A 19,918-nucleotide genomic window follows, 5' to 3' on the forward strand; every position below is an offset into this window, starting at 1 on the left:
GGAGTTGTACCGCTGTGGATGATTTTAACATTGGAAAAATCTTTGATCTATATCTCATACCCTCCTTCAGACAGAAGCCAGATTTTTCAGGAGGGGCACATGCTAGGACCTGAAATTAGCCCTTCCTCACTAGTCTGCCAGCCAAGATGGCAGATACCCCAGGGGAATATGAGCTCAAGGGGGGAAAGAAAGTGTAGACAACTTAAGAAAGAAATCATTACAAGAATGAATTAAACAAATTGAACAGTTTCTAATAGACAAGGTACATTGGTGGGACAAGGAGTTAAAATCAACATATTAAAATATCCCCCAAAATATTGTTTTTAAGGATTAATGGAAATATTAGAAAAAACAAAGTCATCAAGGATGTTTTGCTTCTAGTAATTTTTCAGGTCAATCCTCCTGCCAATAACAATAAAACTGCTGATCAAAATGTGAAAAAGTGTTTGAAGGTATCAAACAGCAACCAAAGCACCAAGTTATCACCTGACTTTTGCTGTTAGCTGTTGTATAGCAAAACTGTAACCCAGCTGAGCAAGTGGGCTCATTGACCACTACTCAACAGAAAGACCAGGTTCTGAGGCAATGGTCTTTTGCAGAGAAAAGGATTTCATTATAAGGCAGTCAGATAAGGAGACAGGAGACAAAGTTCAGATCTTTCTCCCCAAAGGCTTGAGATGAGTTTTAAGAGGTGAGAGTAAGAAGAGGTTATACATATTTTAAGTTCTGATTTTTTAAAAATTTTACTACAAAAGTTTAATTTAAAATCACAGTGTCTCAGCCAGGATACCCACCAGAACCTTGTCTAAGATGCCAAACTCCTGGCCTCCGTGGGGCTCATGCAGCGGTCTCTGTCCATGGCTGACTCAGTCACCGGTAGGCTGTTTGGTGTGCTTGCCATAGATGCTGTAGAGCTGCTTCTTGAGTTTTATGATCTCCTCTGCCTGAATGGTGATGTCTGTGGCTTGGCCCCGGGCACCCCCAGGAGGCTTGTGGATCATGATGCGTGAGTTGGGGAGTGAGTGGCGCATGCCTGGGGTGCCCGCAGTGAGAAGCAGGGAGCTCATGCAGGCTGCCTGGCCAACACACCACGTGCAGATGAGGTCAGGATGTACTGCATCCTATCATAGATGGCCAGGCCCGAGGTCACTGCGCCGCCAGGGCTGTTGATGTTCATGTGGATGGGCTTCTTGTTGCTCTCAGACTGCAGGAACAGCAGCTGCGAGTAGATGTCATAGGAACGCTTGCCGCAACTGTGCTCCACCACGATGGGCGTGAGTGGGATGGCTCTGCTGCAGGGCCAGGCCCACCTCGGGTGTCCGCTGTGTGGGGATGAGGGTGTCCGCTGTGTGGGGATGAGGGTGGAAAGATGAGGCCAAAACACTGTCTCCGAGTCAGCAGGTGGGTTGGCTGCTGGTTGGCTGACCTAAGACGGGCCCATGTAGTCTGTCACGTTCCAGCAGAAGAGCTTGGTTTTAGTCCCCTGGCAATTCCCAAGGAAAGGGTCTGAGACAGAATCAAAGCATGCAAGCCTCCTGAGGCCTAGTTTCAGAAATGGTACATTATTGCTTCTATGTCTTCTATTGGCCGAAGCAAGCTATAAGACCACCAAGATTCAAGGGATGGAGAAATAGACTCCACCTCTATTGGGAGGAGCTGAAAAATCACATTGCAAATGTTGTAGATGAAAAACTGCAGTCTTTTTTTTTTTTTTTTTTTTTTTTAATAACCCTGCCACACACAGCAAGGTCTCAGAGTGAAGAGAAGCACAGAGAAGTGAGCCTACTATTTGGTGCTGTTTGCATCCCCAAGGCATTTACCAGTCCAGAAGGAGCTGCTCGGAGGAAGAGAAGCTCAGCACAGCTTTCAGATGTCTGCTAGGACTGGGGTAACAAAAACTGGAGTTCAAGGCCCACCAAGGAGAAGGCGTCTGAGAAATCGCCCAGGCACCGAGGGCCTCTGCAGGACTGTACTTTAGGAATGAGGATGAGCATTAAATACACAATCTTCACAAAGACTGCCGTCCAATGAAATAAGCTGAAACCCTGGTTGGATTAAGGCAGCGGTTCTCAAAGTGTAATCTTCAGGCGCCTGAGGTATTTTTAGGGGGTCAAGGAGGTTAAAACTATCTTTATGATAATACTGAGCTCTAATTTGATTTTTTTAGCATATTAACATCTGCACCGGTGAAGTAAACGCAAATGGAAGATTCAGCTGTTGGCCCTGGTGTGAATCAAGACAGTGACGTGAAACCGCACTTTGCTTTCTTCACTACCACACACTCAGAGTTTAAAAAGGAAAAGGAAAAAGCCAGTTTCACTTAAGACTCTCCTTTATTAAGTAGGAAACATCATTAACTTTATTAATTTTGAACTCAAGCACATATCTTTTTAATACTTTGCGTGATAAAATGCGAAGCATGCCAGGCACTCCTGCTGCGTATAGAAGTACAATGGCTGCCTGAGGAAAAGCAGCTGAGCTGTGGGCTGAGCACAGCCTCTTCCTGCATGGAACATTGTTTTACCTGAAAGAACAACCGAGAGACAAGCTATGGTTACCCAGATGTGGGATTTGGCAGACATTTTCTCCAAAATGAACCAAGTAATCCTGTCATGTCAAGGAAAATAACTGACAGTATTTGTGGCCAAAATTTTTAAATTTCAGCTTGATATCTTTCCACTATTTTCTGTTTGTTTGTCAATCCTTACTGAGGATAATTTTCCATTGATTTTTTTATTCCTTAGAGACAGTGGAAGGGACAGGGAGAGACAGAGAGAGAAACATCCATGTGAGAGAGACACAAGGATTGGCTGCCTCCCGCACGCACCCTGACCAGGGCCTACGATCGAGCCTGTAACCAAGGTATGTGTCCTTAACCAGCATCAAACCCAGGACCCTTCAGTCCATGGTCCAACGCTCTAGCCACTCAGACAAGCCGGCTAGGGCCAGCTTTCCGCTCTTTTATCACGTTTCCAATGAGATCAGTGGTGATATTACCAAATATCATTCTTTGGTTTTGTGTAATGTAAGGTGTTAACATTTGGAAGATCTGCATAATTCAGTGAACCAAGATTTTCCAAATGACCAATGCATGAGGTTAAAAAAGCATGCATTTCCCTGGCTGGTGTGGCTCAGTGGATGAAGTATCGGCCGGTGTACGGAAGTGCTGAGGGTTCGATTCCTGGTCAAGGGCACGTACCTGGTTTGCAGGTTCCATCCCCACCCCAGTCGGGGCACATGTGGGAGGCAACCAATGAATGTTTCTCTCTCTCTTCCCCTTCCTCCCTCCCACTCTCTCTAAAAAAGCAATGGAAAAAATATCCTTGGGTGAGAATTAACAACAAAAAAAGCACTCAGGTAAGCGATCCAAAGTGCAAGATAGACCAATAGATTTTGTTTACTTTTTACTTATTGATTTGAGAGAGAGAGAGACATTGATTTGTTGTTCCACTTATTTATGCATTCGTTGGTAGTTTCCTGTATGTGCCCGCCCAGGGATCCAACTGGAAACCTTGGTGTATCCATTCTAACCAAGTGAGAACCCCCGGGCTAGTGGTCTTTAAAGCCAGGCATTATAGAAATTTGCATACAGAGTAAACAATCCCAATGCTCTCACAGATTTTAAAACAGCAATTCTCTTTGGTCTAGCTTCAGCACCCATGCCGGACATTTCTGAGCGCAGCCTCACCGCCGGGCCCCCCACCGCCGGGCCCCCCACCGCCAGGCCCCCCACCGCCCGGCCCCCCACCGCCCGGGACGCCTCACCGCCGGGGACCCCTCACCGCCGGGGACCCCTCACCGCCGGGCCCCCCACCGCCGCCGGGCCCCTCACCGCCGGGCCCCTCACCGCCGGGGACCCCTCACGGCCGGGCCCCCTCACCGCCAGGTAAAAGATGAAACAGAGGGCCGGAGAACCAGGACACAGGCTTAATTGAAGAGAGAGAGAGAGAGAGAGAGAGAGCGTGCCGGGGTGAGAGTGCCTTTTAAGGGAAGGAAAAGAGGGGACGGGGCTTAGGGCACTCAGCACACGCTGATTGGTGGTTTCATGTAAGGCACATGGTTAGGGGCCTAGGGAATTAGGAATCGGGGGCTTAGGGTATTTGGCAGGTGCTGATTGGTGGTTCAATGTAGAGTCCATAAAGGTGTTCAAGAATGACCGGCTGCAGGTGGAGTTGACGTCATACTCCATCCATCAGTTGGGGGAAGGGATGATCTATCATTCCAGGCTTTTGTTAATACTAGAGGCCCAGTGCATGATTGAATCATGCACGTGTAGGGTCCCCTATACGCTTTCGCTTTCAATCATGGGGGAGCTGGGTGCCTGTCCGCTGGTGCACCAGGCCTTTCAGAAGCCTCCGGCGCGGCAAAGGCTTCTGAAAGGCCCGGTGCCTGAGCAGACAGGCACCCAGCTCCCACGCTTTTGCTTTTGATCGCTGGTGCACCAGGCCTTTCAGAAGCCTCCAGCGTGGTGGAGGCTTCTGAAAGGCCTGGTGCCTGAGTGGACAGGCATCCAGCTCCCACGCTTTTGCTTTCGATCACGGCGGAGCTGGGTGCCTGTCCGCTGGTGCACCAGGCCTTTCAGAAGCCTCCAGCGCAGCGAAGCCTTCTGAAAGGCCTGGTGCCTGAGCGGACAGGCACCCAGCTCCCACGCTTTTGCTTTCGATCGCGGGGGAGCTGGGTGCCTGTCCGCTGGTGCACCAGGCCTTTCAGAAGCCTCCAGCGCAGCGAAGCCTTCTGAAAGGCCTGGTGCCTGAGCGGACAGGCACCCAGCTCCCCCGCTTTTGATGGTCCGCGGTGGGACGTGAGCTCGCTGGCCCAGAGGCCCCTTCTGTGCCGCAGCACAGCCATGGCGCAGACGCTGAGCTCAAGCTGCCGCTGTCGATGCGAGCTCAGCGTCCCACCGGCCCAATCGGCCACACCAGCCACCCCGAGTCCCGCCCCTCCGCGCCTCCTGGCCAATCGCAGGCATAGCGAAGGTACGGTCAATTTGCATATTTGTCTATTATTAGGTAGGATTATTTTTTAAAAATTGAGAGTCCGGGCAAGGTCAGGGGGTGAAGGTCTATCTTCCGTAACTTCTTCCAGCTGAGAGGGGGAGTCGTTAGGGGCGTCTACCCTGGGTCTCAAGGATTCTGGTGTTAGGTTCTGAATTCAGTGCCAGATAGATATCTCCCACCTTCTGGTTGGCGAACGCCTGCATTCTGTTCTGCAAGAGACTAGTGAAACAACGCATGAGACAGGGGCCAAAGAGCAAAATTAAAGGAATAGACACCAGTTGGCCTAATGATGGGACGCTGGATGAGGAGTGCAGCAGCATAATTTCCCCAAGGGACTGGTTGGTGAAGTCTTGAGAGCGAAGTCCTGTTGAGTCACTTGGGAGGTAAAAGCTGGTCTTGAGGCTGCCACAGCGTCACTTGTCTGGTTTTGCCGCTTTTCTGGGCCTGGAGCTGAAATACAACTGAGACCTAGATGTTATTTTTAGGGGGAAAAGAGTAGGGTTTCAGTGGCCTCACTAGTGATATGAAAGGGGAGAATAGGTTACCCTGGGGGTGAGGTTCTTGCTTTCCCAGTTTTGCCCCTTGCTGGGCATCCACATGTTTCTTGTAGGTCCTGAGACAGGGTTTCAAAGTAGGTAGAGCAGTGGTTAAGCTCCCTGTGGCAGTTCCGACTCCTGCTGTGATGCCCAGGGTTAGGAGGAGAGGGATGATCTGGACTCCTCTTTTGTGTCAGATATGATGGATTACGGGGACAGGTAAAGACTGATTATTGGGGGGCTGCATAGAGATAGATAAGAGTACAGGTTCCTGTCCAGCTGATGGGGAGACAGATGTATGTGTTTTTCCCACAGAGGAAGAAAAATCCCTGATCATGGAGACAAGCTGAAAGGTGTAAGGAGAAGAGGTGGACTAAAGGGTATGAGATTCCTTTTAGAGGGTGGTCACCATGGCGCTACCAATAAGGGGTGACAGATGAGTGGTTGAGATTGTATTGCAGTGAAAGTGGGAGGGAAAGGGAAGGAAAGGAGTAGTGGAAGCCAGGGACCTGGAAGGTTGGATAAGAGGTTAGACACTGAATATTCTGGTTTAGCTTAAGAAGTATCCAGCAACCTTGTCCTGCCAGGCTTGGAGACTGAAGCCTCACTTTCTTGCTCAGAGTAACTTCTTCCTTTCTTTTTATCTTTCTTTATTTCTAAAAGGCAGGGGGCGGGGGAGGGAGCAGGCCCCGCAGCCGGTTCCCAGGCTAGCCAGGCCTCTAGCCGCTTCAGTCCCAAATGGCCACATTCTTCCTACAGATAATGATCATAGAGGAGATGAGGAGATAAGGCGTTTACAGTCCAAGGAATGGCTCGGCCTTTTAGGGTAAGAGAGTGAAACTGAGGCAGGTGACTGTGGTTTGGGACAACTGGGTTTTATGCGGGGATGCATGGTAGCCCTGGCTGGGCACCAAGGTAGAATGGGAAAAGAGTGAATGGGGGAATTTAGTAAGATGCAGTGTAGACATGAGGTGGCTAATGGCTGTGAGACTAATCCGTCAACCCCCATAATAGAGACTGAGGAGGGGACAAGGGTCCCAGTGAATTCAGAGAGGGCAGAATAAGTGGCCCCAGTGTCAATTAAAAAGGAGATCGGCTTACCTGCCACCACAGTGTTCCCCGAGGCTCTGTCCTGGTGATGTAAGTCTGTGGGGCCCTGTCAGGGCCTGGGCAGCTTCTTCGGTGGCCAGTCCCAGGAGGTCTGGGAGCTCCAAACCGGATCCAGAGGGTGGCCATGCTGGACTGGCTGAGGCCAGACCGGAGGGGCCAGACTACAGTCTGATTTCCGGTGGCCTTCCCTTCCGCACCTTGGGCAGGGCCCAGGCGGGGTCTCGGGTTTGAGCAGGACTTGGCTCAGTGTCCTTCCTTGCTGCATTAGAAGCATGGGCCCGGAGGAGGTTCAGCCCCGACTTACCTGCGGTTGGAGGACCGGCACTTCGTTTGGGGTTTGAAAGCGGTGGCTAGGAGCTGGAAGGCCCCCTACTGGGCCTCTGCCTTGGCCTGATCTTGCTTGGTTTTGGATTTGGGTCTCCTTGTCTCTATTATTAAAGACCTTAAAGGTCAGGTTAACGAGGTCTTTTTGAGGGGTTTGTGGACCTGCAGTTGCGGCGTATGTCGGGGAGTAAAGGTGGTCAGGTCATTGGGAAAAGAAACCTGAGATGCCTCTCAATCTGTGAGGCTGGACATAGAGAATGGGACATGGACTCAAAGAGTGTGCCCTCAGTTCCTGCTGCCTCCCTCAGGGGTAGAGTGGACGCGAGAGTAGAAGAAGCTGAGGAAGGCAGTCTTTGGGCCTGAGATTGAGTGTTAGATGGAAAGGCTGTTTTGGAGCTCAGGTTCTCAGGATTTGGGCTCCGGGACTGGGGAGAAGGCGGCTGCTGGTTCAGAGGGTCTGAAGAGAAAGAGTCTAGACGTCTTTCAATTTGAGAAAGGTCAGAGAGTGAGAAGGGGATGGCCAGCCACCTGTGAATTCGTTTGCTGAGGCCACGGGAGCGGAGATTGGCGGAGAGCACAGGGGAAGGAGGGGGGTTAGAATTCTCAGAGGTAGAAATGCCCCATCCTGCCTCCCAAAATGAGGGCGGGACCAGGAGGGGTGTTTCAGGGAGACTGAGGCTCAGGAAGCGAACACCCTGAGGGAGAGGAAGGGCCTGTAAATGCAGGTCAGTGGGCGGGACCAGTGTGTGTTAAGGAAAAAAACACGGTTAAACGTACTCCGGAGTCCTCCAAGGACTCCTGCACTCCACTCCGGCGTTGACCTGGGAAAAAGAGTGCTTAGTCAGAGAGGGACAGGTGTAGGATTGTAAGGAGGTGGCGAGATTGAGACACGTGGAGAGAAACGATCCGCTGGGTTGAAAGAGTCAGAAGACAGAGAAAGGGGTTTGAGAGGACAAAGAGGACTTCCCGAGGAGGGTCTGAGGGGGGAACCTGAGTAAAGCAAGGGGGGAGAGCCTGTTCGTAGGAATCTCGAATGCTTCCCAATCCGGTGGCAAAAATTATCACTGGGGACCCCTCACCGCCCGGCCCTCACGGCTAAGAGCCGCCTGGTGCTCAGGGGCCGTCTGGCCCGCGGGCCTCGCCTGCGCCCTGAGCTGCGGCCCGGCGCCCGCTCCCTACGGCGCTTCCTGAGCCGTGGAATTGGCCGCCGCCGGACCGCGGAGCTCCACCTCCGGGCGGGGGAGAGGAAGGGGCCGCAGAGCTGACCGGGGCCTCAGCGCCTCAGGCCGCCATCGGGAGGGGGAAGCGCCCACTGGGGGTGCCAGCAGCGGGCGCCTGGCCTGGTCCACGTGTTGGGCGGGCGGCGCCATTGGCAGCGTCGAGGGATGGCCTGTGGCCCCAGGGCGGGGCCCGGCCCTGCTTTCCTCCTGGTTCAGGCTCTGCACTCGGTTTCCTTTGCAGGAAGTGAGAGCTGTCACGTTTCCTCGGGTTGTTATTGTGGTCACGGCTGCGGGCGGAGAGGACGGAGGGACAGGGACCAGGCGGCCTCGGGGCGGCGCCGCCCCAATGCTGTGTGTTTGTTGGTCGTCCTGGCTCTGTCTGTGGTGACCTTTCTCTCGATGACCTTTTTTTTTCCAAATGGCTTGTTGGTTTGCATGAATTTTTTATACGGTCTGGAAATGAACCTTGTTAGAAATATTATTTTCCAGCAATGTCATCTCTATGTATTTTACCAAAACAAATGTTTTCTGTTAGTATGGGATTAGCCAAAGTGCCCTTGTTACAGAAAACCAGAGAAGAACCAAGCAACACTTAGAGAGATGGAGTTACGTTTATTACACGCGGGTCCAGAGGAAAATGTCTCAAATTCTGGGCCCCAACATGGAGGAACTTTTCCTATTTATGTTTTTACCTTCTTTGTCTCCCAAATATGGGGTGTTTCCGGCCCCCTTTGCAAGTTCTTAAAGAGCCCCTATGTGCTGGGGCGTTGAGACCTCAACCAAAGGCCTGGCCTGGTGCCAGCACTGATAACTTCGTCCGGGGGAGGTTTAATGGCCTCTCCAAAGTGGGAGTAGTCCTGTTTTCCTTATTATTTAAGCAAGCAAGCATCTACAGAAGCCAAATAGCAGGGTGAAAATTTCAAACAGCAGTTTTTATATAAGATGGATGCTTCATTCCCCACTGGTTTTATGTACATGAGTCAAATCATTGACTCTTAGTCATTGTCAGGGAGGGAGTTATATTTACCCCTGAGGACTATAATCTTAATTTTCTGCCTAATAAAGTTAGTGGGCCTGCTTATAAGATAAGGGCCCAGAATGAGGGTCGGGATAATCTTTAGAGAGTCCGAAGAGTCCTGGACTCTCAATTTTGCCCGGGCTGTCTTAAGCCGGGTGTGATGAAGCCACATTGGGATTCTGTCAACCTTGACTGCCGTGGAGGTGGTCCTTTCCAGGTAGGAGTCAGTCCTTGGTGGCAAATTTCTTTACCCAAACAGAGTCACCAGGGTGGAAGGGATGAACCGGATCAGAAGTTGGTACAGGCAGAGCGTCTCGGTGCTTCTGGATTGCTTCCTGGGTAGACTGTAAAGCCTGTAAGAACTTGAGTAAAGACTGGTTATGGATTTCAGCTTTTTAGATTGGGTAGGTCAGGGTCTGGAAGAGGCACTAGAATCTGTAGAGGCCCCACTGGTTTTAGGGCAGCCTCCCGGGCTGCTTCATCTGTGGCCCGGTTCCCTCTTGTTTCTGTGGAGAACACTTACCTTGCAAATAGCACTGTGTACGTGAGCCATTGTAAATGCGTACCTGCTATCAGTATAAATTGTTATTGGTTTTTCTTTTGTTCACTGGAGAGCCTGAAACTGGGTGACTGAAGTGTTTGACATCCAGCACTTCAGTGTGTTCCGGAGTAAAGCCTCGACCTCATGTGGGGCAGTTAGAATTAGTTCCCGCCCTAGGGTTAACTTATTTGCTTTTCGATAAGCATAGCTGTGGCTGCTACTGCCGGGAGGCAAGTAGGTCACCCAAATGCAAAGGGGTCAAGTCTTTTGGACAGATAGGCTACTGGCCTTTTCTAGGGGCTGAGACTTTGGTGAGTACCTCTTTGGCTATGCCCCTTGTCTTAAATACTTAGTTACATCTGGTAGCTCAAGTTGGCCCATCGTCCTTGCTCTGCTCATGTCTGTCTAACTGCCTAATATATTACCTCAAGGATGCTGGCTCTGAATTTTTTTAGGGAAAATGGACATTGAATTTCTTCTGTAGCTGCTTCCTGCTGAGGATGGATGGAGTTTTCTCTCAGAGCCAAGAGATCCTTGCTGTCTGTCAGAGGGACGATGAGGCCTGGGCACAGAAGGAGGTGGGCTTGTGACCTGGCAGAGACAAACTGTAACAAATGATCCGATGGAAGGGAAAGAAAACATTCCAGTTTTAATAACCTCTATTGAAATAGAATTTTTCTCCTCAAAATTACCTCTATGTTTATCAAAAGATCCAGATCAAGACCAATTTATCTATTGTACTCAATTTGGCCTGATTGTTTGCATAAACACAACAAGAATGGTAACTGACTACCTTTGCTGGAATTTTTTTTTCAATTTTTTTATTAAGGTATTATATGTGTACATATCTTACCATTGCCCCCCCCCACCCCATCTTTGCTGGAATTTCATGATTGAATCTTAGTGTGCCCCGTAGGGGCAGGAAGCCAAGCCATCCAGCTGCCTTCCGGCCTGCCTGCAGTATCTGCTGAGTTAGGTGAATCCCTCACCTGCAGCGACTCCACCTGGGGCCACGCCCTAAGCTTCAAGGCCCATCTCAGTAGCCCTCCTACTCATCGAGGCCTAGAGTGCTTGCGGGTTCCACAGGGACGCAGAGTCGTCCTTATTGGTCCCCTTCTACTCTGACCAACTGCCAGTGATGGTAGGGCATGGGCCTGATGCTCCAGCGCCAGCCATTTTCAGGGCTCCCAAGCAGGATACCAGGCTTTTCCTTGGCACTCTTATTGGCTTCAAGTCTTCAGAGTTCAGACAGGACTCTTTAAAACATGACACTCCAATCAAAGTTTTCAGTTATTAAAACCACTATTAGAAACCGGTCTTATTGAATTTATGCAAAGAAATGTATTGCCATGATTTATTTATTAAGAATTGCCAAATTTTGGAGGAATTATATAAGGAGAAAAATATACTAACCTGTTTTAAGATCTTCTGATTTTCCTTGTTAGTCCTTTTCATGGACTCTTTAAGGTAATATAACTGTCTTCAAATGGCAAGAAGAAATTCAAAATGTGTCTATATTCAAATAGACAATTACAGCTGTCCCTGTAGTAGGGTTCCCCCTACTTGACTTGTCCTTAAATTACATATGGTCTCTGGGAGGGGTGACACGCCCTCTCAGAAAGGACTAAGGGAGCTTTATTCCTTTACAGGGTCTCACATGTCACAAGACCTCACGGGGTCTATAATTCCTGTGACAAAGGGCTGGTACTCACCACTTCACCACTTCCCTCTGTTCCACACAGGCCTTCCCCGGTTTCCTAAAGTTGAGGTTTGTGCCACCCTGACATGGGCATGGTCACACAGGCCTGCGAGGCAGTAACATTGGCACTGAGGCCACTTCTGACAGCTAAATCGTCTGCTACTGAACATGACACATGGCAGGGCTACACAAATATCTTAGGGAGGTGACTAAAGTCTATTCTTGACCTTCCCACACGAAGCAAAATTGTCCTTGTCTCTCTGGAGTCATGTCCATGAAGACGCAGGCATCATCTAAGTCTATTATACAGTTTTTTGCAGGCCACTGTCAGGGCTGTGCGTGGCGGCCAGTTCTTCTTTCTAGCCACAAACACAGCCTGTCTAATTTCCCTAAAATTTATTCTGGCACGGGAGAAAGTTGTTTTGCTGTAAACAGGCAGCTTAACCCCTACATACCTGGGCTTGGACATCTGCCTAGAAAGCTGTAATTTATAAGTTTAACATGCGGCCTTAGGTCCTTCCAACCCAACAGGGTCTCTGCCATCCCTCGGTCAGACTCCTCCTCTCTTGGAGACTCTCAAAGTCCTGAAGGCTCCCCGGTCCAGCCTTTCCTTTGCCTTTTTTGTTAACCGTTCACTAGTTACAGGGCCCTGCCATAAGCTGCCAGTCCAAAACAGCCAGAGTTGCAGTTAGAAACAGCTTTGCATATTGCAAAGGGCTTCTGTGGCAGTGGCTTGGGTATTGGGCCCCTTGCCTTCCCGCCAGTCCCCTTTGTGGCAGAGCAGCGACCAGGCCTCTCCCAAGGGAGTGCACTGGAAGGGATCTCAGCCCCTCCTCTTCCAGCAGCAGCAGGTACTGAACCCTTTCAGTACATTCGCAAACAGGGAGCTTTCACTAGCTCTGTCTGCTGCTTTCACAGATCCTGGGCTCCCTGCTCTATTCCTGGGGCTGCCGGAAGGCCAGGCGCAGTCACTGGCTTCTGGTTTAACTGCTGCAGCCAGCAAGCCAAAGGCCTCAGTCTTGTGTTGCTTGTTGTAAAATGCTCATTACTCACTGGGCAGCAGCGGGGCAGCTCTAGTGTCAGGTAAATGTCTGCTGTCCCCCGCTTTTCTCGCTGCTGCTGCTTCTTCCAGGCCATTGCAGGCAGGTCTGGCATCCAGCCCCCTTCACCCCCTTCTTTCACCTGTCTCAGGGGCTGAGTCTGCCTAGCAACCAGTTTTAAATCACCAGGGCAGCTGCGGACTTCAGCTCCGTTTCTCCTCCGCTTGGCTCCTGGGAGTTTAGTTTTTGTAATGTATTAGAATTCTTTATTCTTAGAAATCTCAATGCTTTAATGATTACCAAAAGTGAACAGTCAGCATTTTTAGATTAATATTTATGAATTTCAAGTATATTGTATCAGTCTAATTTAGTATTGGAAGGGTTAAAAAGAATAAAAGAGAAAGATTAATTATGCTTGCAGAAAACTTTCAACCTTGAATCTAGTGAAGTTCTGATAAGACACCTAGACCAGACCCCTACGACTGCAGAGCGGTCTGCAGCCAGTAAAAATCAACAAAAACCTATCTCTCCCTGCTTCATAATTAACTGCCAATACCACCCCCCCTCTCTTTCTGCATTAACCATTTACTCTGTCCTGAAACAAGGCAAATGGTCTGAGATCCTGTATATTTAGGCTTTTTACATTTAAGGATACTTTTTTCTATCTGTAACCATTGTTTTCCCTCATAGATCTTTCCTCTTACTCTAAGCTCCTAGGATCTTAAATCCTCTTCCTTTACCACTCTTGATTTCTCCGACCATCCCTGTCCCCCACCCAGTCCAGTTGCTTGTCTCCCTTTCCTACTGTGAGTCAGAGGAAGACAATTCCTACAGAGGGGAGAAATAGAAACAGTGGGAGTTTCAGAGAAAACTACAGACTACCGCTGTAGCAGTCCTCCCTCCTGGAAGCTGGGGTCCAACCTGTGGAGAAAAATGACTCTTAGTCGGCCTGGAAAGATAGCGGATGAGGATAAGGGTGTGTAGGGAGATTTCTTGGAGACTGAAAGCCTGGAGGGCCTCCTGAAAGAAAAGATCTTTAATCCAGTTACAGATGCTATTAGAATCAGGATGAAAGAGGAAGGGAAAGACCAGGTTATGTCCTCTATGAGGATCCTAATAAATAACTGAAAACAGCAAGTCAAACAAAACACACAACCACGAAGACAACAGACCACACAAGACACACAATCAGGGTTAACGGGATCCATAGACAGTTAATAATAACTTCAGCCTTAGTTCCGCCTCAGGTGGCTCACGTTGGACTATAATATCACAGGCAGGGACAGGGCCTGTAAATCTCTCCGCCCTGCAGAGCTGTAAGCCCTGCCCCTGGAAGTCTCCGGCCACCAAAAAAGATAAGAAAGCCATAAATAAAAGTTCTTTGTTCTTTGAAATTTCACAAATTTATACCTTTAAATTAACCCTAGGACTTCAAAATTTCAATTTAATATAGCAAATTCACAAATCAGAGCAAATTGAAACCCTTACTTATACAAACATAGAGAGAAATGTTTATTAGTTAAGTGGGCTGATTCCCTCTCTGATGGAGAGCAAACTACTCTGAGAAAAAGAAATCTCACAGCTGCTAGAGACTTCTGCATTCCGTCACAGCGGGTCCGCCCTATCTTTAAACAAATTAAACAATAGAAAGAGGTAATAACCCAACGGGGTCTCAGCTAGTCCCCGAGGAAGTCCTTGACTTCCAGGGAGGTGATCAAGCTCCCCCTTCCACTCACTTGGAGTGGGCCTAACCAACTGGGGCTCCTACATTGCCAATTCTGTCGACAGGTCCAAAAGTGTCTGTCCACTCTCTCCAGATGCCGGCCAGGTCCTGGGATGAGGTCCAGGAGTGCCCGGAGTCCCCAGTTCAATTCTGCTAAATCAGCAGAGCCGCACCTCCCAGAGTCCTATCCGGCTCCCCCAGGCCCCAAACCTGGCCCATTCACCGGAGGCCAAAAGGCCAAGCACAGTTGTTCCCTGGCTCAGGGAACCATTAATATTACAGAAAACCAAGCAACACTTAGAGAGATGGAGTTACATTTATTACGCGCAGGTCCAGAGGAAAATGTCTCTCAAATTCAGGGCCCCAACATGGAGGAACTTTCCCTATTTATATGTTTTTACCTTCTTTGTCTCCCAAATATAGGGGTGTTTCCAACCCCCTTTGCAAGTTCTTAAAGAGCCCCTATGTGCTAGAGACCTCAACCAAAGGCTTGGCCTGGTGCCAGCACTGATAACTTCATCCGGGGAAGGTTTAATGGCCTCTCTGAAGTGGGAGTAGTCTTATTTTCCTTATTATTTAAGCAAGAAAGCATTTACATAAGCCAAATAGCAGGGTTAAAATTTCAAACAGCCGTTTTTATATAAGATGGATGCTTCACCCTTGTGTTTTTTGGATTCTGACTTTTCCTTCTTATTCAGGAAGGTGACATTAACTATGGTATGTATATATTTTTAAAAAGTTGCCTCATGGCTGCAGGGAGAGGCTGAGTCAGAAGTCCTGACACAGGGGATGCAGAGGGGCCCCTCAAAGGCCGGTGGGCTCTGGAGGCTCCTTGTAGTACTTGAGAGTAAGCCTTTTGAAGAGACACTCGCCCATCCCAGAGTGAGGGACAACTAGCCTGGGGAGTTTAGGCAGGTAGTTGCCCATCCTCCTAATGACTTTCACCTCCTCATCTAGGAAGTGGCTCTCCAGGAAGCCATAAAGATGGGGTCTATGAGGGCAGAATCCAGGGCATGCAGACCCAAAAGGGCCTGGTTCAGGTTGTCCTATAGAGCCATGGTAGCTCCCATGGCATGGTGGGAGAGCTTCTGTAAGCCCTGGAAGAAGGCATGGCCACCAGGCCGGTCCTGCATCTTCTAGAGATGCTCAGCTCCCTTTTACTTCTTCTTGGTCAACTCGCAGAAGTGTCCTAAATCCTCCAAAGTCACACCGCTGCAATGGAAATAGAAGCCAAGAGAAAGAGGGAGGCATTGGAGACCAAGGGATACAGGTTGACCAGACAATTGACAACATTCTCCATCTCAGGGGAATACTGTGATGAACATGAGGGCTCAGGATTGGTCAGCAATAAGGGGCTAAACACACAACACAAAATGGATTTGTCTGGTCCCAGAGTCAGGGGATAGCTGAGAAGACTTCCGGGAGGTTGCAACTGGAGAGGAGGTTGGAAGATGGAGAGTCCCCAGGTCTTCTCTGTTCAAACACTGTTGAAGCATGAAGCAAGAGACAGACCTGCCAGGACCACTAGGCAGGCTGTGAAAAACAAATTAAGAAAATAATCTCTTTTACAATAACCAATTAGGTGAAAGGTCTGTACACTGAAAACTATAAAACACTGATGAAACAAATTGAAGGGTAGGGTCAGGGCGGAGGGAGTCAATGGGGGGAGGGGAAGGGCATATTGGTGTTACTACTTTCTTTCTTTTTTTTTGTTCTTTTTAGTATTACCACTTTCAACAATAAAGATAAATTTTTAAAAAAGAAAAACAGCCCTAACTGGTTTGGCTCAGTGGATAGAGCATCCGCCTGGAAACTGAAGGGTCCCGTGTTTGGTTCTGGTCGAGGGCACATGCCTAGGTTGCAGGCTTGATTCCCAGTAGGGGGCATGCAGGAGGCAGCAGTTCAATGATTCTCATCATTGATGTTTCTATCTCTTCCTCTCCCTTCCTCTCTGAAATCAATAAAAATATATTAAAATATGTATATCGGTGAGGATGTGGAACAAAGGGAATGCTTGTACATTTGCATGACAGTGGAAATATAGATCGGTACAGCCATTATGAAAAACAGTATGGAGGTTTTTCAAAAAATAAAACTAGCCTGGCCGGTGTGCCAGGGCTGACCAGCAGACCATGTTATGTCAGAATAACCCAGATGAATGGATTACTCTGACATAACATTTGCTGTGAAAGAAAGGGCTAAGGGGACTGCCTGGCTAAATGAACCAGACAGCCCCGATTGCCTGCCTCGTTAGGCTTTTATTGTAGCAGCAGTTTGAGATAAAGTTTATCTTTTAGATACAATCAGTAGGGTAAGTAATATTGAGAGGACACATGTGTTTGTAGGGTCCTTTAAGCAAGGACACCCAAAGATTAAGCATAAGGATTCCAGTAAACAGCCAGGGGTCTGCACATGCATAGACTTGTTTGGAAAGGTCAAGGAATAATTAGGGGCACTGCTTTCGGCACTCCCCTAAGTTGGAATTCCGACAAACAAACTTTCTAACCAAGTCTCATGTGCTTTCCAACATCTCCCCCTTTTTGTTTTGCTTAATGTAGAAGACAGAGGGAGGTGGTGAACTTTCTGCTTTGGAATGTCAGGGTCCACAAAGTGCATTTACTGCTCCAGTTCTGATTTTATAGACTATGAGAAAAACAAAAAGAACAATGGTTAGTTACCTGAGATGTGTGGAGTGTGAGTAGGCTCCAATAATTGCTCAGTCTCTGTGGTCAGCTTCATCATTCCCCAGATTATTCCGAGGGCCGTCTGGGTCCTGCAAAGACGCAGTGTTTGGTGCTGCAGAGTCCCCAGGCCCAGATTCTTCATTTCTGGAAGAGGATTGGTCCAGTGCCATTCCACAATACGGTTTAATCTGGCGAAGTAGAATCCACAGCGGCCCTGTGGGGGTAGAAACACACGCATATCCTCTCCCCCATGTTAATAATTCATTGGGTCCCATCCAGTTATTAGTGTCCACATCTTGCCACAAGACTTGTGGTTTCTGAGGTGGGGTTATTGAGGATTGAAAATGATCATTCAGATTCAAAAAATAAGGGTAAACATTGCTTTAGATAGTATTATAGCTGGGTCCTTGAGTCCCATATTCCTCCTTTTTTGTTTTACTAGCATACCCTTCAGGGTAGCATGGGCACATTCAACAATGGCCTGCCTTGTGGATTGTAAGGGATTCCCGTGGAATGCTGGATGGACCAAGTTCTACAAAAGGCAGTAAAACCATGGCTGCCATAGCAGGCCGATTATCAGTTTATCTTGGTTAATATAGCTACAATTAGAAACAGTTCTTATTGAATTCATGCAAAGAAATGTATTGCCACTTATTAAGAATTGCCAAATACTGGAGGGACAGGTGGGGAGAATATATAATTTATCAAATTTGCATTAAAAATACTTCCTTAGCCCTAGATAGTTTGGCTCAGTGGATAGAGTGTCGGCCTGTGGACCGAAGGGTCCCGGGTTCGATTCTGGTCAGGGGCACATGCCTGGGTTGCAGGCTCAGTCTAACGTGCAGGAGGAAGCCAATCAATGTTTCCCTTTCAACACTGATGTTTCTATCTCTCTCTTCTTCTCCCTTCCTCTCTGAAATAAATAAAAATATATTTTTTAAATGCTTTCTTATATCTGAAAAACAAAAAGTTTAAGAATCAGCAATACTTGCAACAAAAATTACAAAAACTATATAATTATTTTTCATTCATTCAGCCCCATAATAAATTTTTCGTTTTTCCTGATTTTTCCTGCCAGTACTTCTATAAATCCAGATACTGTATAGAATAATACAAATGACATGGAATTGTGTTATTTCTGCAAAACACAATATTCCAGAATAACAATTAGAGCTATAAATGAAAGCATAGTATACTAGGAGTTATTATTATTTGACAAAGCTTCCTATGCACCTTAACCAGAAAAGTTTTCTTGATGAGAGAGAAAACAAACACTTGAGACATTCCAGAGCCTATTGGAATGATCTAAAGCCAATTCTAGGTCAAGAAAAAGTTTCTTAAAATTCAAACCCTAGAAGGATTGTCCAATTTATTTTACCAAAAGATCATATATCAAAGTGTATTAGGCACAAACATAGGCTAACAAACTTCTATTCCCATGATTAAAAGATGGCTTTAAAAACCTGATTAATATAACTATTTTAATAATTTATAGAACTTTTGCTTTGTGGGTAGAGAAACAGGAAAGATATTTTCCCTATTAACAGACTAGAAAAGGACTAACCAAAATAAGGTTTATTCTCTAACTTCATTTGTCCTTGGATGCAGTCATCCAATGACACTAATTGGATTTCTGCTATCAGTCTCCCAATTCAGATTCAAAAAATAAGGATAAGTACATTGATATAAGCTATTTACCCTCTGGTTAGGGAGGCAACATTCAAATCATTTACTCTTAAGTGTCCTTGGTTTAGGGAAGATAGGATTTACTAGATGGCTCCAAATTGCTGTTTAACCATCTCAGTTTCCCTATCCCATTTGTCCTGGTTTACTGTCCTGTCATTTATACAATTTCCTTTCAACATTTCTCTTCACAAAATTCTACAACTTCCACAAACTTTCTACAACTTTCACAAATCTTTCTTCAGAACCTTACAACTTTCAGGAGTAACCAGCTTTAGAAATCACTTTCTTTCTCCTTCAAAATGCATCTCCATGCCTCATGTCTTCTGTTACACCAAAGCCATACTTTATTTCCAATTAATTAGAATTCTTAACCCTTAAAAACCTTAATTTTTAGGTGGCATTTCTCAGATTAGCAATATATTCACACTTTAAGAGCTAAGTGACCAAATGACTGAATGACCGGTCGCTATAACGTGCAGTGACCGCCGGGGGCAGACGCTCAATGCAGGAGCTGGTGGTCAGTGCACTCCCACAGTGGGAGCACTGCTCAGCTGACCGACCCATCCCAGCAGCCCACCAGCCTGGCAGCAGCCACTCACTCCCTCAGTAGTCCCGCAGGTCCAATCTCCGGAGAAGGGCCAGGCACTGATGGACCCGTGCCACCAGCACAATCCTGACAGCACTGCTGGCCTCCTGGAAGTTGGCCTCAGGCACCGTGGCCGCTTTCCCACCCTAGACACTCCACAAGGAAGAAACAATATAAAAGCAGCTGCCAGGTGGCTCCCAACAACTGATCGCGTCCCTCAGGATGGGCGCCAGATGCAGGGCTCATGGCTGGCAAGCACTGCTGTGATGGTGCAATCCTCTCCTGATTGGAATTGACTGGGCGCAAGCCCTCAGCAGGTGCAGCGGGGCTGGGATGAGCGGGAATGGCAGCCAGGAGTGGCAGGCATTGTTGGACTACAGGTTTCGGCCTGATCCCTGCAGGCCACCCTGAGGGACCCCACCCATGCATGAATTCATGCACCAGGCCTCTAATTTCAAATAAAATACAAGACATTCATTAACAGATTCAAATCTATCCTCTAGATTTTTCATATGAGGCAAACTCAGATGAATATTTCAGTAGCCTGTTATTTAAAAACTAGAGGCCCGGTGCACGAAATTCATGCACAGGTAGGGTCCCTAGGCCTGGCCAGTGATCAGGGCCAATCTGTGGGGTGACTGGCAGGGTTATTGGGGCCCCTGCTTGCACCTGCCTTATCCTGGTGCCACCTGCTGACCTGTTCCACCATCCTGCCATGGTCCCGATCTCATCAGGGACCATCGGGGCCAGCAGC

General features: G+C 48.0%; 1 pseudogene across 1 annotated transcript; it reads right to left on the reverse strand.

Annotated features, from left to right (window-relative positions):
* Window positions 1–767: 767 nt before the first annotated feature.
* LOC307110225 (ATP-dependent Clp protease proteolytic subunit, mitochondrial-like) lies at window positions 768–12,582 on the reverse strand (annotated as a pseudogene). The gene is made up of 2 exons: window positions 12,499–12,582; window positions 768–1,345 (listed from the first exon to the last, which is right to left on the reverse strand). The product of its transcript is annotated as an ATP-dependent Clp protease proteolytic subunit, mitochondrial-like (transcript).
* Window positions 12,583–19,918: the final 7,336 nt, after the last annotated feature.

Source organism: Cnephaeus nilssonii (genome assembly GCF_951640355.1).
Source record: "Cnephaeus nilssonii genome assembly, chromosome: 13".
Lineage (NCBI taxonomy): Eukaryota > Metazoa > Chordata > Mammalia > Chiroptera > Vespertilionidae > Cnephaeus > Cnephaeus nilssonii.